The sequence below is a fragment of the Rhinatrema bivittatum genome, chromosome 5 (genome assembly GCF_901001135.1).
Source record: "Rhinatrema bivittatum chromosome 5, aRhiBiv1.1, whole genome shotgun sequence".
Taxonomy (NCBI): Eukaryota; Metazoa; Chordata; class Amphibia; order Gymnophiona; family Rhinatrematidae; genus Rhinatrema; species Rhinatrema bivittatum.
Genome location: NC_042619.1, coordinates 81574123 through 81590745, shown reverse-complemented (window position 1 = coordinate 81590745; position 16623 = coordinate 81574123). Strand labels below are relative to the sequence as shown.

The window sequence follows — 16623 nt, the reverse complement described above, 5'->3', positions numbered from 1 at the left end:
CCATTGTCGCAGCGGCTCGATGTCTCTTGACGCCAGTGCAGAATTCTGCAAACCTCGATCCGGTGTGCCGTTGGCAGTGGTGATGTTGCTCGGCCCCAACATCGTCCAGCATCGAGAAGAATAGCCGCAATGCGTTGAATGGCGTCGGTGGCAGACGGTCACCGGGTTGGTGATGATGCATGCCACAGTGCTCGACCTGGTCATTCCACAGCGGCGAGATGTAAGCCCTCGCTGTCCTGGATGGCGATCGATGATGGCTGTCAGCATGCCTGCTCTGCTCCTGATATGGGCTTTAATAAGGACCCAAAGCATGGAGCACTGTGTTCAGGGGAGGGCATTGTGTGGCGGTGTTATGTCGACATTGACGGTAATCAAAAAACATTGCTGTTTCGGAAAAAATGATATGGGCATTGACGGAGTCAATGACCGCATCAATAAAACATAGAAGATGCCGATGGGAATGACGTGGGTGTTGAGATCATCGATGTATGGAAGCGGGCACCGACAAAATCTGCAGTATGGCCACGGGGCAATCGACGGCATTGATTGGATCGACTCGGGCAACAATGACTCCCATGGCATTCATGCCATGGATATGAGCACCAATGGAATCAATGTTGACATGGCTGCCATGCATGGAAAAGGCACTGGCATGGCTGCCATGCAGGGAGATGGCACTGGCATGGCTGCCATGCAGGGAATTGGCACTGGCATGGCTGCCATGCAGGGAATTGGCATTGGCATCGATGCCATGCCTGGAAAACAGCCTGGCATCGATGGAAAACAGCCTGGCATCGATGCCATGCCTGGAATCAGCCTGGCATCGATGGAAGACAGCCCGGCATCGATACCATGCCTGGAATCAGCCTGGCATAGATGGAAAACAGCCTGGCATCGATGCCATGCCTGGAATACAGCCTGGCATCGATGGAAAACAGCCCGGCATCGATGCCATGCCTGGAATCAGCCTGGCATCGATGGAAAACAGCCCGGCACCGATGCCATGCCTGGAAACAGCCTGGCATCGATGGAAAAATAGCCTGGCACCGATGCCATGCCTGGAATCAGCCTGGCATCGATGGAAAACAGCCTGGCACCGATGCCATGCCAGGAAAGCAGCCTGGCATCGATGGAAACACCCTGGCAACCGATGCCATGCCTGGAAAACAGTCTGGCATCGATGGAAAACAGCCTGGCAACCGATGCCATGCCTAAAAAACAGCCTGGCATCGATGGAAAACAGCCTGGCACAGATGCCATGCCTGAAAAACAGCCTGGCATCGATGGAAAATAGCCTGGTATCGATGGAAAATCTGACATCCATAATAGATGGATGGCATCGATAGAACTGACCCCCAACAGCGATGGAGTGCCCCGGGTAGCGGTGGCATTGACCCGATTATGGATGGAAGAGACGATACAAGTGTTCGTCGATGGCATCCATTCTGGCAACGCTAGCACTGATAAAGCTAAGGAAATAAATCAGTGCCATGTATAAACATAGATGGCACTGATAGAATGATGTAGGTAGGATGGCATCAGGGTACCGCAGGGGGAGGGGTACCTGTGGCATCTGAAACCGCAGGATGGCCTGAAGGGGGTACAGATGGTAGCGATGGGGTATTACTGCGCGAAGGTACTGAGGAAAGTAAAGGACCTGAATCTACAGAGGCCCTGGCGGCACCGGTAATCGTGGAAGTCCCTGTTCCACTAGTGCTAATAGCCAAGCAGACTGTCACAGAGGGACACTGCAGGCTATGTGTGACTAACTGAAAAATAGGGAGAGGGAAGGCCGCAGTCGGTTGGGAGCCAGAAAGGTGACAGGAACCGATCGAAAAAATATGGCATAGTACTCACCGAACGTCGAATTAAACCAACGCGGAGGGAGACCCGTGCAGGGAAAGGTGTTTGTGAAGTAAAAATGTAAATCTTTTATGAGGAAAAAAGTGTTAGAATTTCTCACAGAGCTCCAACTGCTATGCTTACAGCAGAGCGGAAAAAAGAAGACTGAAGGGAGACCCCTGTGGACGCAGGGATCATAGCATGCTCAGTGCACTCAGTGTGCCAGTGTCAGTCAAAGCTTTTAGAAACTTTGACAGAAAGTTTTCCGTCTTAGGGCTCCATTACCGATGTCACCCATATGTGAGGACTAGCATCCTGCTTGTCCTGGGATAATAAATTTACTAGTCCACTGCAAGTTTGTATACAATAATCAAATAGAAAATGAAGGCAAGTAAATTAAACTAATGCAGACTATATTAATCCCTTTGTAATTTGTCCTTGTTGCATAAACTTCAGATAGTCCATTCATAAAGAGGAGCAGACTTTCATACATAGAGCTGAAAAATTACGCTTGTCTAATGAAAAGAACACATTACTGGGAAGATGGCAGCAAATAAGTTGCCATATAAACAGAAGGGAGGTTATATAAAAACAAACCAATTGTGCAGAATCTTAACAGTAAACACAAAGATAATAATCAACCTCCTACTGATGACGAGACAAATCTAATATAGCACCTCCAGCCTCAGCAAAATACACTTATGCTTAGAGCTTGATTTACTAAGTTTCCCCATAGTCAAGAATGGAAGAAAATCCTCATTAAATCAGGCCCATAGCGTCCAATAAGGAGATATACTAAATATTATTCTACAACTATACAATGCCCCCTTCAAATTAGATTGTACAGTACCAATGATTCTTCCTACAAATTTACTGTCTTCAATAGGTTACTTACCTCCTGAATGCCAAGACACAAGTAATAGATGCTATCAGGTGGCATAGGTCTCGCCATTTGGTCTTCGAATTTCATTGACAAAATCTGTTAATGCATAGTTTAGTTCAGCTGTAGTGTGCAACAGCAGATCATCTTTTAATTTCACTGATTTTGCTGAAAATAAAAGGCAGTTACATTAAAAAAAAATACTATACTACCACTTTTCTGTTGGTTTTTGACAATCTAATCAATAGATTAAAGCAGCAAACATTTAAAAAAGACCAAAATATACTTCAATGCCTTCATTTCAGTTTAAAAGAAATTAAATTAAAACAAAATGTTCTTGTTAATTGGCTGAATGAATAAGATAGAGAGAGGATACTTACTAGATTTCATTTCAACTACCACCGACTCATCCTTCTCCAGTTTTCTGGTTCTGACCCAGTGTTTCCATGCATTTACACCATATGTATACTTGAAAGGGAAAGGCATTCTGAATTGTCAGAGCTGTCATCATGAGATGGGGACTCTGAAACCTGCCTTTCTTTTGGTTTCCCTGTCATTAAAGACAAAATAATTCATTTCTTATAAAATTAAAACATTTCTGTCAACAAATTGGTAGCAAAAACAAAGAGGCACTTTGTGAAAGAAGAAGTTGGTTAAGTCCTAATCTTTTGCTTAAGGTATCTAAGTACAGGCAGGGGAAGATTGTGTGAGGGTTAGCACAGAGCTGAATAGAAAAACTAACAAGAAGCCTAGTCCATTAAGTTAAGAATGATCAGCCTAATCCCTTGCATTGTGCTAGTATACAAAAAGACTTCTGGATGACATGAACAAAGTTAAACTTTACCACAGAAAAGCAGAGTTGCTTTCCTGTAACCGGTGTTCTCCCAGGACAGCAAGATGTTAGTCCTCACATATGGGTGGACATCATTGGATGGAGCCCTATCACGGAACACTTGTCAAAGTTTCTAGAACTTTGACTGGGACTCTGAGCATGCCCAGCATGCCACTAACCCTGCATCCAGCAGGGTCCCCCTTCAGTCTCATTTGTAGCAAAAAGTAATGAGCAAAAAATAAAATATAAAACATAAGCGAACCCAACTCCGTGGGGTGGTGGGCGGGTTTCGTGAGGACCACATCCTGCTGTCCTGGGAGAACACCTGTTATAGGTAAGCAACTCTGCTTTCTCCCAGGACAAGCAGGATGGTAGTCCTCACATATGGGCGAATAGCGAGCTACAAGATGCCCGAATAGAGTGAACCAAAAGCATTCAACAACGTGCAACAGGCACAACAGGGGTGCTGTTGAGTATGAGGGCAGCCTGAATTTCACAGTGGGTCGCTGGTGAGGAAGTTGGGTTATTAAACTGGAAACAAATTACGTAGTACAGACTGGCCAAAGATGGAATCTTACCTGCCAGCCTTGTCGAGATAATAATGAGCTGCAAAGGTGTGGAGAGAGCTCCATATGGCAGCTCTACAGATGTCAGCAATATGTAAGGAACAGAGGTGCGCCACTGATGTTGCCATGGCTTTTGATCGAATGCGCTTTCACGCAACTCTGTAGCGGTAGGCCTGCTTGCTGGTAGCAGAAGGTAATACAGTCTGCCAGCCAGGTGGACAGGGTCTGTTTGAACCACCGGAACTCCCAGTTTGGTTTTATCAAAGGAGAGAAAAAGTTTGGGTGGACTTTCTATGGGCTGTAGTGCGGTCCAAATAAAAGGCTAGAGCATGTTTACAGTCCAAGGAATGCAGTGCCCGCTCACCTTGGGTGTGAGTGAGGCTTTGGAAAAAAGGTAGGTGACCAAAATGATAAAGGGAATGGAACAGCTCCCCTATGAGGAAAGACTAAGAGGTTAGGACTTTTCAGCCTGGAGAAGAGACGGCTGAGGGGACTATGATAGAGGTGTTTAAAATCATGAGAGGTCTAGAACGAGTAAATGTGAATCAGTTATTTACCTCTTTCAGATAATAGAAAGACTAGGGGGCACTCCTTGAAGTTAGCATGTGGCTCATTTAAAACTGCTCGGAGAAAGTTCTTTTTTCACTCAACAACACAATTAAACTCTGGAATTTGTTGCCAGAGGATGTGGTTAGTGCAGTTAGTGTAGCTGTGTTAAAAAAGGATTGGATGACTGCGGAAGTGAAATTTGAAATAAAATCTCTAAAAAATGGGCAAATCGCCGGGGATAGATGGTTTTCCGGAGGAATATTACAAAACCCTCTCGGAATCCTTGGCACCTCATCTTGTAGACTTCTTTAATTATATACGTGACGGCGGTGCCCTTTATGCTCAATCCAATACCGCTGGCATAACGGTATTGCCCAAGCCAGCAGAGACCCCACATTATGCGGCTCTTCTCGGCCGATTTCCTTATAAATCAAGACCTAAAAATCCTAGCTAGAATACTGGCCTTGAGGTTTAATAAATACTTACTGCATCTAGTACACTCAGATCAAGTAGGATTTGTGCCCCCTCGGATGGCGGCCGACAATGTGAGGAAAATCTTAGATTTGGTGTGGTGGGCAAAGAGGAAGAATATTCCTTCAGTACTGTTATCCGTAGTCGCAGAGAAGGCCTTCAACATGGTCCATTGGCCTTTTCTCTTCCAGGCGTAAGCCAGGATGAACTTCGGGCTATCATTTTTGCATTGGATTCTCCAATTATATAACGATCCGCAAGCCGCAGTTAAAGTCAACGGCAGCCATGGAGATAGTTTTGCCATTGGAGAGTCACTCGGCAGGGATGCCCACTGTCGCCATTATTTGCCATTTTTCTGGAGCCATTTGCAACTAGAGTCAGAAAGGCCGAAGGCATTTTGGGAATCACCTTAAAGGATAGTAACTTTAAGCTCTCATTATTTGCAGACGATATTATGTTTACTCTATCGCAACCCATCAGCTCACTAGTAGAGGTAGAAGCTGAATTAAATAGGTTTAGTAGTGTTTCTGGTTTCAAAGTAAATTTGGAAAAATCTGAACTACTAAATATTAATTTACCACAGAGTGAAGTCCACCAAATAGCAAGAACATTCCCTTTCAGGTGGGCTAAAAAAGCATTAAAATATGGGAGTCCATATTAACACCAACCTAGATGACCTTCACGCTCTTAATTATACACCACTCTTTAAAGACATTGATAGAGATCTGGATAAGTGGCATAAGGGGCCCTTCACATGGCTATTTAACGGCTTTTATATACCGACGAATGTTGGGAACATCTCATCGGTCTACATAGAACAAAATTAGCAACAGGCTATACAGGTAACACAACTAAAGAGGAACAAAATTATCAACAGGCTTTACAGGGAACATAAACTTAGTAGAGTGAAAAATTAGTAAACATTGAGTAAACATATATTCACAAAATTGTATGGAGGATACAAAGAACATGCTATATACAAGTAATGTACAGGAGTTAGCTTGCAAGGGAGTTGAGATAAGAGTACGTTGAGATAGTTGCGATGCAGTGCATTGCCAGGGGCTACTGTGGATAGCCTGATAAGATGTGAAATTGTGGTGAGGTAATGGTAAAGATAAAGTAAATGATGCTGAGACGAATGCAATGGAAAAGATATAATGACAGGGTCTGGGGAGGAGATATAAAGGTGGGAGGAGGAGATAAAGGTAGGGAGTTATGCAGAAAGCTAGGGCAGGGGGAAACTGGGGTAGCAGTAGAGAGCGCGGTCAGTTTGGTGTAGGAATGCTGGGGAGACTGGGGTAGCAGTAGAGTGAGCGGTCGGTTAGGTGTAAGAATGCTTGAAGAGCCAAGTCTTAAGGTTTTGCCTGAATATTTTTGGGCAAGTTTCTTGGCGGAGTGAGGCTGGTAGTTTGCTCCAGAGGTAAGGCCCTGCTAGGGAGAGGGCCCTTCGTTTGTGGAGCAAAGCTTAGTCAGCTTGAGTGAGGGGGTATGCAGTGTGGCCAGGTACTGTTTTCTAGTGGGTCTATTATTGTTGTGAAAAGTGAAATGCTCTTTAAACCAGTGCATGTTTTGGTTGTGAAGGGATTTGTGTATTAGAGTGAGAGCTTTGAAGGTAATTCTAGATGCTACGGGTAACCAATGCAGATGTTTGAGTACAGGGGTTATGTGTTGGTGAGTATATGGGCTGCTGCATTTTGGAGGATTTGAAGTGGTTGGATGGTGCTTTTAGGTAAGCCCAGCAGCATGGAGTTACAGTAATCTATTTTCAATAGGATGAGGGCTTGTAATATGGTACGAAAATCATTGAGATGTAACAGAGGTTTGAGTTTTTCAGCGTGTGCAGTTTGAAGAAGCAGTTTTTCAGAGTATTATTGATAAATTTTTTGCAGTTAAGATGATTGTCAAGGGAGACGCAGAGCCTGGTTGACAGTATCAAATGCAGCGGATATATCAAGAAGATTAGGATGTGTGAGAGACCTTTAGCAAGGTCTTTTAGGATGTGGTCGGAGAGTGAAATGAGCAAGGTCTCAGTACTATGGTATTTGTGAAAACCATATTGTGAAGGAGGTATGATGTTATGTTTGTCCATATAGTCTGAGAGCTGTCTGTTTATTGCTTTCTCAAGGATTTTTGTGATCAGTGGCAGGTTGGAGATAGGTCGGAAGTTGGAAAGATCAGAGGGGTCCATGGAGGGTTTCTTTAAGATGGGTTTTACAATGGCATGTTTAAGGTTTTTGGGAATACTGCCAAGTACAATGGATTTATGATGTTCGAGATGGGTTTAGCAATAATCCCGGGGATGGAGAGGAGATTTTTTGTGGGGATGGTGTCTGATGGGTGCGTAGAGGGTCTGATTTTTTTTTTTATGATAGTTTCGATTTCCAATGATGAGGTGGTGTCAAAGGAAGAGAGTCTAGCAGTAGTTTGGTACTGTAGGGTTTCAGTGGATGTTTGTATAGAGGAGCAGCGCGACATGATATTGCTTATTTTATTGTGGAAGAAGGCTAGGTTTTCACATTTAGCCTGGTTGTCTATGTCAGGTACGGAAGGCGTGTAGGATTTTGTTAAGTTTCTTACTAATTCGAATAGGGCTCTTAGATTGAATTGCAAGTGGTGGATGCGTTGAGAGTAGAAATCTCTTTAGTATTATCGATAGCTACTCGGTAAGTGTGAAGGTAGGATTTAAATTTATTCAATTGTGCAGGGGTGGGGTTTTTGCGCCACGTTCTTTCGAGCTTTCTAAGATTGTGTTTCATCTTTTTTAACTCTGGTATATACCAGGGCTGTTTGAGTCTATGAGATGTGTCAATTTCACGTTCTTGTATAGGGCAGATCTTATTGGCAATCACGCTGGTGATATGGTTCCAGGAGGTGAGTGCCGTATAAGCATCTGTAAGGTCGAGGGTGTTGATGTCCATGGTTATGGCTGTTATTAATTCTTCTTGATTGCAAGTACGTCTAAAGTGTATGAATTTTTTGCCTTGAATGGGAGTGGCGGTATTAATCACCGAACATGTTGTGTCAATGCATAGTGGTCGGACCAGGGGATAGGTGTGCATGAAGGGGGATAGTATGGATTTGGGAATTGGTGAATAGGAGATCGAGCGTGTGGCCTGCTGTGTGTATGTTGTGAGATAGTTTGTGTGAAGCCGAGAGCATCTAAGGCAGTGAGCAGTGAGTCACAGGACGACGAGATGGGGATGGCATCAACATGGAGGTTGAAATCCCCAAGGATGATTGCTGGAGCATGTATGTTTACGTTTTTGGATATGTATTCTATCAAGAGGGAGGAGTTAGCCTCTAGGAGTCCTGGTGGGGCATAAACTAAGCAGATTTGAAAGTTGTGTGCATGAAATAAGCTGATTTCTAGCCTAGGTGGGGTGGGAATAAGTTTCCTTGTTAGTTTAAAAACCTTTTTGGATGCCAGGAGGAGGCCACCTCCTCTTTTCTTGGGTCTGGGAATGGAGAAAATGTCATACCTTTCTAGTGGGAGCTGGTTAAGTAGTATAGTGTCCGCTTCCTTTAGCCAAGTTTCTGTGATGGCTAGGATATCAGGGCTGTCATCCAGTAGGACATCATTGATGAGGGCAGTTTTTTTGATGATTGAGCATTGAGTTAGAGTATGGTAAAGGTCGTGAAGCCGAGTATTTGGGTGAGTGGGGTGGCCATAATGGGGAGGAGGTTTCTATGGTATTCCCCGGGTGGTTTGGGATGAGGGGGTCGCAGTGTGAGGGGATAGTGCTTGATGGTGGTAATAGGGTAAGTGCGCATAGCTGGTCATAAATGGGGAGAGCAGTGGGGTAAGGGAGGAGGAGTGTTTCTATTGAAATAGGCAGAGGGTACTGAAGGTAGGAGGGAACGGAGGATAAAGGTAGTGAGAGTTTGTGTGGGCCAGAAAGGTTGCAGGGGTTCAAGAGGGGGGAGCACAAAGGGGCGCACTAAGCCACGCCCCTTCTGTGCGAGACGCCGGATGTCTTGTATGAGGTGATATAGGGCCTGCAGCGTCGTTGGTGTTGGGCGGTCCCGAGGGCGTCGTCAGCCTCTGTGGGCCAATCTGGTGCCAGGCAGAGCTAGGCCGCAGCCTCGGCCTCGATTTCGAGTTCTGCCCGTACCCCGATGGGTCTCCCACGCCGGTTGCGTCGGGCGAAGGCAGCAGGGAGGGCATGTGGCCTAGTAAGGTTAGAAACTGATGAGCTGTTGCTTGTTTCTTTGAGTCTAGCGAGTTTGCCAATAGGGCAAGTGTGTCTGCCCGATCCTCGGGTAGTAAAGCTTTTGAAAGGATGGTGTTCAATTCTGCTCCTATGAATTGAAGCAGGTGAGACGGAATGAGATGGGACTTTTGATAATTGATGAGAAAGCCCATGGAGTGAAGTAGAGTAATTGTTCGACTGACAGAAGCCAGAGCTCCTTGTTGAGATTGACTTCTGATGAGCCAGTTGTCTAGATAGGGGAAGACATGGACACTTTCCTTGTGTAAGTGTGCTGCTATTACTGCCAGACATTTTGTGAATACTCTGGGAGCTGAGGCAAGTCCAAATGGTAGTATACTCTGTACTGGAAATGTTGATGACCCACCATAAAGCGCAGATACTTGCGATGAGGAGGGAATATTGGAATGTGAGCGTAAGCGTCTTGAAGATCCAGAGAACGAAGCCAATCTCCTGTTTGAAGAAGTGGAAGCATGGTGCCTGGAGAAACCGTCCTGGTATTTCTTTAGAAATTTGTTGAGATTTCTGAGGTCTAGGATGGGACGTAGGCCTCCGGTTTTCTTTGGAATGAGGAAATAACGGGAATAGAATCCTCTGCCCTGCTGAGTCCAGGGCACCGGCTCTACAGCTCTGGCTCTCAGAAGGGTGGATAATTCTACTTGTAGATGGATTATGTGATTTTTGCTTAGTGGAAGAGGTTTTGGAGGAGAATCTCTTGGAGTTGAGAGAATATTGAGTTGGTACCCTCGAGATATTATTGCGAGTACCCATTGGTCTGTTATTTGTACCCAAAGGTCATAAAAGGAAGATACTCTGCCTCCTACCGGTAGATCTGGTTGAGGGTTGTAGAGATGGCTTTGGTCTCTGGTGATGGCCTCAAAGCCTGCAGCCGGTTCCGTCTGTGGTGGAGGCTGAGGCCTAGCAGCTCTAGAGTGTCTAGGCTGAGATCTTTGCTGCGGCCTAAATCTGCCCCTTGATTCTGGAGGGTAATAACGCCTCTGTCTGTAGAAGGGCCGTCAAGATTCCTTTCTTGGAGGTCGGCAAGATGAAGGTGTGGCAGAGTCCTGTGGAACTGACAACAGTTGATGCAGGGTTTCTGTGTGTTCCTTTAATTGTGCTACAGCATCCTGTACCTTAGAGCCAAAGAGGTTGTCGCCCACACATGGCAAAATCAACCAATTTTTCTTGGACCTCAGGCCTGAGGTCCGAGGCCTTAAGCCATGCCCAGCGACGCGCACTTATACCAGAGGCCGCTACTCTGGAGGCAGTTTCAAAATTATCATAAGCGGCTCGGACTTCGTGCTTGCCAGCTTCAAGTCCTTTATGTATTATTGTTTGAGCTGCTTCTTGATACTGCTGTGGTAACGAATTCGAGAGATCTTGCATCTGTTTCCACAGGTTTCTCTGATATTGCTTCATGTATAACTGATATGACGCAATTCTTATATTTAGCATGGCTCACTGCTAAATTTTCCTGCCCAAGGAGTCCAGGAATCTATGATCCTTGCCTTGAGGAGTGGAGGAATGAGGCCTTATCCGTTTAGATTTCTTTTGTGCAGACTCCACAACAACTGATTGATGTGGCAGTTGTGCTTTCTGGTAGCCGGGGACAGATTGTACCAAATAAGTGGTGTCCACTCTCTTATTTATGGATGGTACTGAGCATGGGTGCTCCCAGAATCTGTGCTGTAAGTCTAGGAGAACTTTGTGGACAGAGATAGCCAAGACTTGTTTTGGAGGGTCCTCAAACTGAAGGACCTCCAGTGTTTGCTGTCTTGTGTCCTCTTCTGCTACCAGAGTAAATGGTATGGTGTCTGCCATATCCTTAACAAAATTTGTAAAGGATAAATCCTCCGGTGGAGATTTCTTTCGTTCTTCTGGAGAAGGATCAGACATAAATCCTTCAGAAGAAGTGTCTGTATGCCTGTCTTCCCAGGAATCATATGGGTCGTCTTGATGTGGAGACGTTGGAGAAGACCTTGGTGGTCGAGAAAGCCCTGAAGGACCTGGCTGTGGATCATCTAATGGTATCCGTCCAAGGACTTCTTCTTGTGGCTTGGATGGAGTCGATGGAAGAGCACAACTATTTAATCAAATTTTTCATTAGAGGATGAACAGTGCGAACTCCGGTTGTCCTGGGGCCCCAGGTGACATCGGCGTAGACTTCAGTTGTAGTACTGGCATCGGTGCGGGCACTGGTATCTACGTCAGCGGTTGCTGATCCTTCAATGCTTGGAACACCGCTTGACGGATGAAATCCGTCAATTCCTCCATGATAGCTGGTGTGGGCAGAGCAGCTACACGTGGTGGCAGTGGAGGTGCCTGATACTTCCACAGGGCCCTGTGGAGGTTCGATGATCGGTGTTTCAATAGGAGGTGAAGGCCTCGGCGTCGAAGGCACCGGTGTTTCCTGGAGTCTAGGCCATTTTGCAGTCGATTCCTCTGGAGAGAAAAGCGCCTCAGGTATCGATGGATGTCTGTGCCGATGGCGATGCTTCAGATGGTGTTCCGTCACTGACTTTGTCGATGCTATCGATGGTGTCTGCGATGAATGATCCCCCGAGCCTTCCGGACTACGCTTTTTCAGTATTATACGTTTGGAGACTCCGGCCGGAGACGATTGAGACGATGTGGAAGGGGAAGGCAGAAGCTGTAGATGGAATAAATGCTCCATCTTTTCTTGGTGGGCCTTTCTTCCCTTCGTGGTCATTTTGGCCCACTTGGGACAGGTTGTTACGTCGTGTGTTTGACCTAAACAAAGGACACACTCGAGGTGTGGATCTGTAATGGACATTGTCAGATTACAGTTGGGACATTTTTTAAATCCCGTGGCCATATTTTTTTTGCCGACAGCCGTCGATGAAAATGAGAAAAAACGTGAGAGAAAAATATTTTACTCCACAGAGTAAAAAAAAGACTAAATTTACTCACCAGCCAGTGGTAACGCGAGAGACCCCGATATGGGAGAGAATAAATGCTTTTTTAAATCTGATTTTTATTCAGACAATCTGTGAGAAAGTCACACAGGCTCCTGCTCCGCGATGCCCACAGCAGCGCGGAAAAACAAAGACTGAAGGGCGACCCCTGTGGCTGAGAATATCATGACATGCTGGACATGCTCAGTGGCCTCGGAGTGCCAGACAAAAGTTTCTAGAAACTTTGACAAAGTTTTCCGCAGTAGGGCTCCATCATTGATGTCACCCATATGTGAGGACTAGCATCCTGGGATAATGTATTTGATTTAGAGCATGTGTGTGATTCAGAGAAACTGGTCAGAGAGCTGATGTGTGTGTGTATATGTGAGAGACAGTGAAAGTGACTGCTCAGGGAGATGACTGATGTGTATGTGAGAGTGAGAGACATTAGTCAGGGAGGTGACTGGTGTGTGTGTGTGAAAGAAAAAGCATGGAAGTGAGAAATCTTGGTATGTGAGAAAGCATGGGAGTAAGAATCCTGGTGTTGTGGGGGTGTGTGTGAAAGAAACATGGGAGTGAGAAACCTGATTATGTGAGAGCGCGCATGGGAGTGGGAAGCCTGTGTGTGTGTGTGTGCATGCATGAGAGAGACTGGTTGGTAAGGTGACGGTGTGTGTGAGAGAAAGACTGGTGTGTGTGAATGTGAGAGAAATGTGATTCAGGGAATGAGAAGCCTGTGCATGTGAAGAGTGAGCATGGGAGTGAGAAACCTGGGTGAGTGTGAGACACAGCATGGGAGGGAGAAGCCTGTATATCCGAAAGAGAACATAGGTGAAAAGCCTGTGTGTGTGTGTGTGTATGCATGAGAGAGATCAGGTGACTGGTGTGTGTTTGTGTGTGTGTGAAAGAGAGAAAGAAAGTGATTATGGGAATGAGAAGCCTGTGCACGTGGAGAGAACACGCATGGGAGAGAGAGACTGGTGTGTGTGTGTCTGTGTGTGAGACCGAGAAAGTGATTATGAGTGAGAAGCCCGTGTATGTAAGTAGAACATGGGAGCGGGAAGCCTGTGTGTGTGTATGGCATGAGAGAAACTGTTCAGGAAGGTGACTGGTGTGTGTCAAAGTCTGTTTGGGAGATGATGGTGTGTGAGACACAGAAACTGGTCATGGGGGCAAGACTGGTATGGTGTGTGTGTGAGAGACATGGGCCCTAAGGAAGAGGACCATGAATATAGAGCTTAGCCACTACTGCTGCTTCTTGTGTGTGCTACGGCCTGCATGGAAGAGGTCAGGAGTAGGAGAGCTGCTGGAGGGGGTAAGTAAAGGTGGCTTTTTAAGTTTATTTTTCTTGATTGACTGCCATTTTAATTATTTAATATTATGTGATGTATCTGCTTTTTTGAAATATTTTATTGGTGTTTGGAGATTTTTTATTAATTTTTATGAGGTTTTTAATTGTTGGATGTTATTCTGTTCATAGCTGTTTTGAAACATTTATTCTGCTTAGTATAGTTTTACAATTGTTTCTGTATGGGGATCTATAGCTGCTTGCTAGTTCTGTTTTCCTAATAAGGTGTATTGGTTTTTAGGGTCTGATTTAATATTTGTAGTTTCGCCTTTTCATAGATAGGGCTGCTCCTGTTTGAGTGTATTCCATAATACAGGTGTAACTGTGTGCGGATTAGTTTATGTGCATTACTACAGATCCTGGGAGTATGTTAGGTCGGTTCTGTGTCTGTTACCGAGATGAGATATTTTACTAGCATGTAAGCGTTTGTATCAGCCTTATTTGTTGTGTTTTCTCAAGAGGACATGCATTGGTGGTAAACTGCTGTCTTTTCATAAGTAGGGCTTTTGAGCTTGGAAGTAGAAGGAGTTTGAGTTGCTGTTACTGAGATGACACCAGAACCAGAATATCTTTTTTGTAGGGTGAGTTGTATGAGGAATGTCATAATTCTGCTTTACATCCATTATTGTGGGTCGGGGGGGGGGGGGGTTCCCGTGGATGCAAACTGTACTTTTACATCTAGTCCCGTAACGATCATGGGTCAGTGTGTCATGCATGTGAGAACCATCTGTCAGGTGTGTCCTGACAGAAAAAAGGTTGAGAACCACTGCATTAGATGGTTAGGCACAGAAACTTTTCTGTATAGAGCTAAGTAACCGTAGGTTCTAATTTTGTGCTTTGTTATATTCCAGGGTTATAATAAATATGGTATTACTATTTTGTCTTTCCTGTGTCTACATTCCACAAACACTTTATATCAGTCATATCTGTGGCTCTAATGACTAAGGGGATGATGTCTCAGGATGCTTAACAATGGTAGTGTAATGTAAACAGTGGTGGGGAAGAAAATGCGTGGAAGGCAGATTGACATCAGCCACTTCTACTCTTCCTCCATTCTTTGACCCTTTTATTTTACACCACTATTGTGATGGAATCTGATTTATCTGTACATTTGGACATCATTTATTGTATTAATTTGTTCATTTACTTTTGATCTGATGAAGGTCTCAAATGGTTCTCAAAAGCTAATCAGAAATGTAACAACTTAGTCAAAAAAAAAGGTACCACCTACAACTTTGACGATCTTCCTCACTTTCAGCTTATGACAATCATTCTGGTCAAGCAGAAAACTCAATTTTAAATGCTTCTTTGATTTTAATTAAGACTTAACAGAATTACATTCTAGGAAGTAATGTAATAAATTAACTTCCAAGAATAGCAATGAAACAACCTGACACTAGGATCACTTGTGAAATATACAATGTTGTATATACTCAAGAGACCATCAAATTTTACATCTCAACAGCCTCTCGCGTGGTGGGGAAATAATGTATTCATCAGTCTCAAAATGTATCTATCATTTTATAACTGCACGTAAAAACATTTTGAAAACTTATCTTTCAAGTGAACTGGACCAATAAATATGACACTAATCAGTGTTTCAAGAGTTCCTCTTGTCCGCTCTCTACTTCAGGGGACCTGCCTCTATTCAAAAGGATCCTTTTGTCTGCGGTAAAAATCACAATGTAGTTCGAGAGGCTAGCTCCCTCCCCCCCCCCCAAATGCACCATTAAGAAATGAGGGAGCTTCCCTCACTTCACCTCTCTCCCTAACATTTCCAGGGCCCAAACCCCTAGGTGTGCACAGTCGGCGGATGAGACCTTCCAGTAGAGGAAAGTCCAGGGATGAAGGTCTATCCCCATAGGTGCTCTCCCCACTCTTGCCCATCTCCCTCAAACCCCACCCCCAATTAATCTAACACCTATTTCCATACCCTTTCCCCCTCCCCACCCCTCCTTTTCTCACCTCCTGTATACCCCCTCAATCCAGAACACACAAACAGTCCATACATTAAAAAAAAAAGTCTAAAGAATCTCCTTGTGCCTGCCCCTCCACCATTCTCAGAAGTGCTTAGGCAGGCCAGAATCAACATGAGATCTGACATTGCGCCCCTACTTGCACCAGTTTACTCTGGACAGAGATTTTCTCCTCAGAATTAAACGCAGTAGGGACTTTCGTCTTGCTCCTTATGCAAACTGCAGTCGCCTCACAACCACATTCACAGTCCTTGCCAAACAGTGCTGCGGCCGCTTTGTATAGTAATATGGCTGCCACCATTGCTGGGGCTATCCCATTGAGGCTCATGTAGTCCAAGCCAGTCCACTGCCCTACATGAACTCCATTTCACCCACCCTCCCTCACCTTTTTTCCCGCATCGCCCAAGAACACCCCAAACAGCACCCCCACACATGAAAATACAATCAGCGAAAATTAAACTGTCTCCTGCTCCCCCTCCAAACCATGCCTTGTCCTGTGTTCAGAGTCTGGGACACTTGCTTAGGGACCTGTATCCTCCATAGTGGCAGTTGTAAGGTTCTTAGTATATTTCTCAGCCTCCTCAGCAGACAAAATTTTCTAGTGCCTCTGAAGCTGACCTGTAACCTCAGCTGAGTACATTAAGGCATACTGTGCGCCACTGGACTGAAGCTGTTTCACCTCCACAAATCCATGTCTTTTTTTCTGTAAGCCAGCAGAGAAATCGTGGAAGAAATATATAAGCCGATCATTGAATCGTAAATCTGAGATGTTCTGGGCAGCATCCAAGACTTTAGCTTTGTCTGAATAATTGTGAAGCCTCACCAGGACAGCACATGGTTAGGCATTCCCTGCAGGCCTCTGCGCAAGAGTTCTGTGTGCTCGATTGACTTTGAGAACCGGATTTGCTACTTGCAGCTTGTAATATCTGTGGAATCCATTTTGGAAAGAGCTCTTGGTGCTCTCCAGAAGGAAAACGATCTAGACATTGTTGCAAAGGCTGTGGTTCTCCATTTTGTCTAGTTTCTCAGCAAGTAA

General features: G+C 45.0%; 1 protein-coding gene across 1 annotated transcript in view; it reads right to left on the bottom strand.

The window, feature by feature from the left end:
- Positions 1 to 16623, bottom strand: part of ZMYM2 (zinc finger MYM-type containing 2) — a 581711-nt gene that overhangs the window by 63757 nt on the left and 501331 nt on the right. The gene's annotated exons all lie outside the window — the stretch shown is intronic.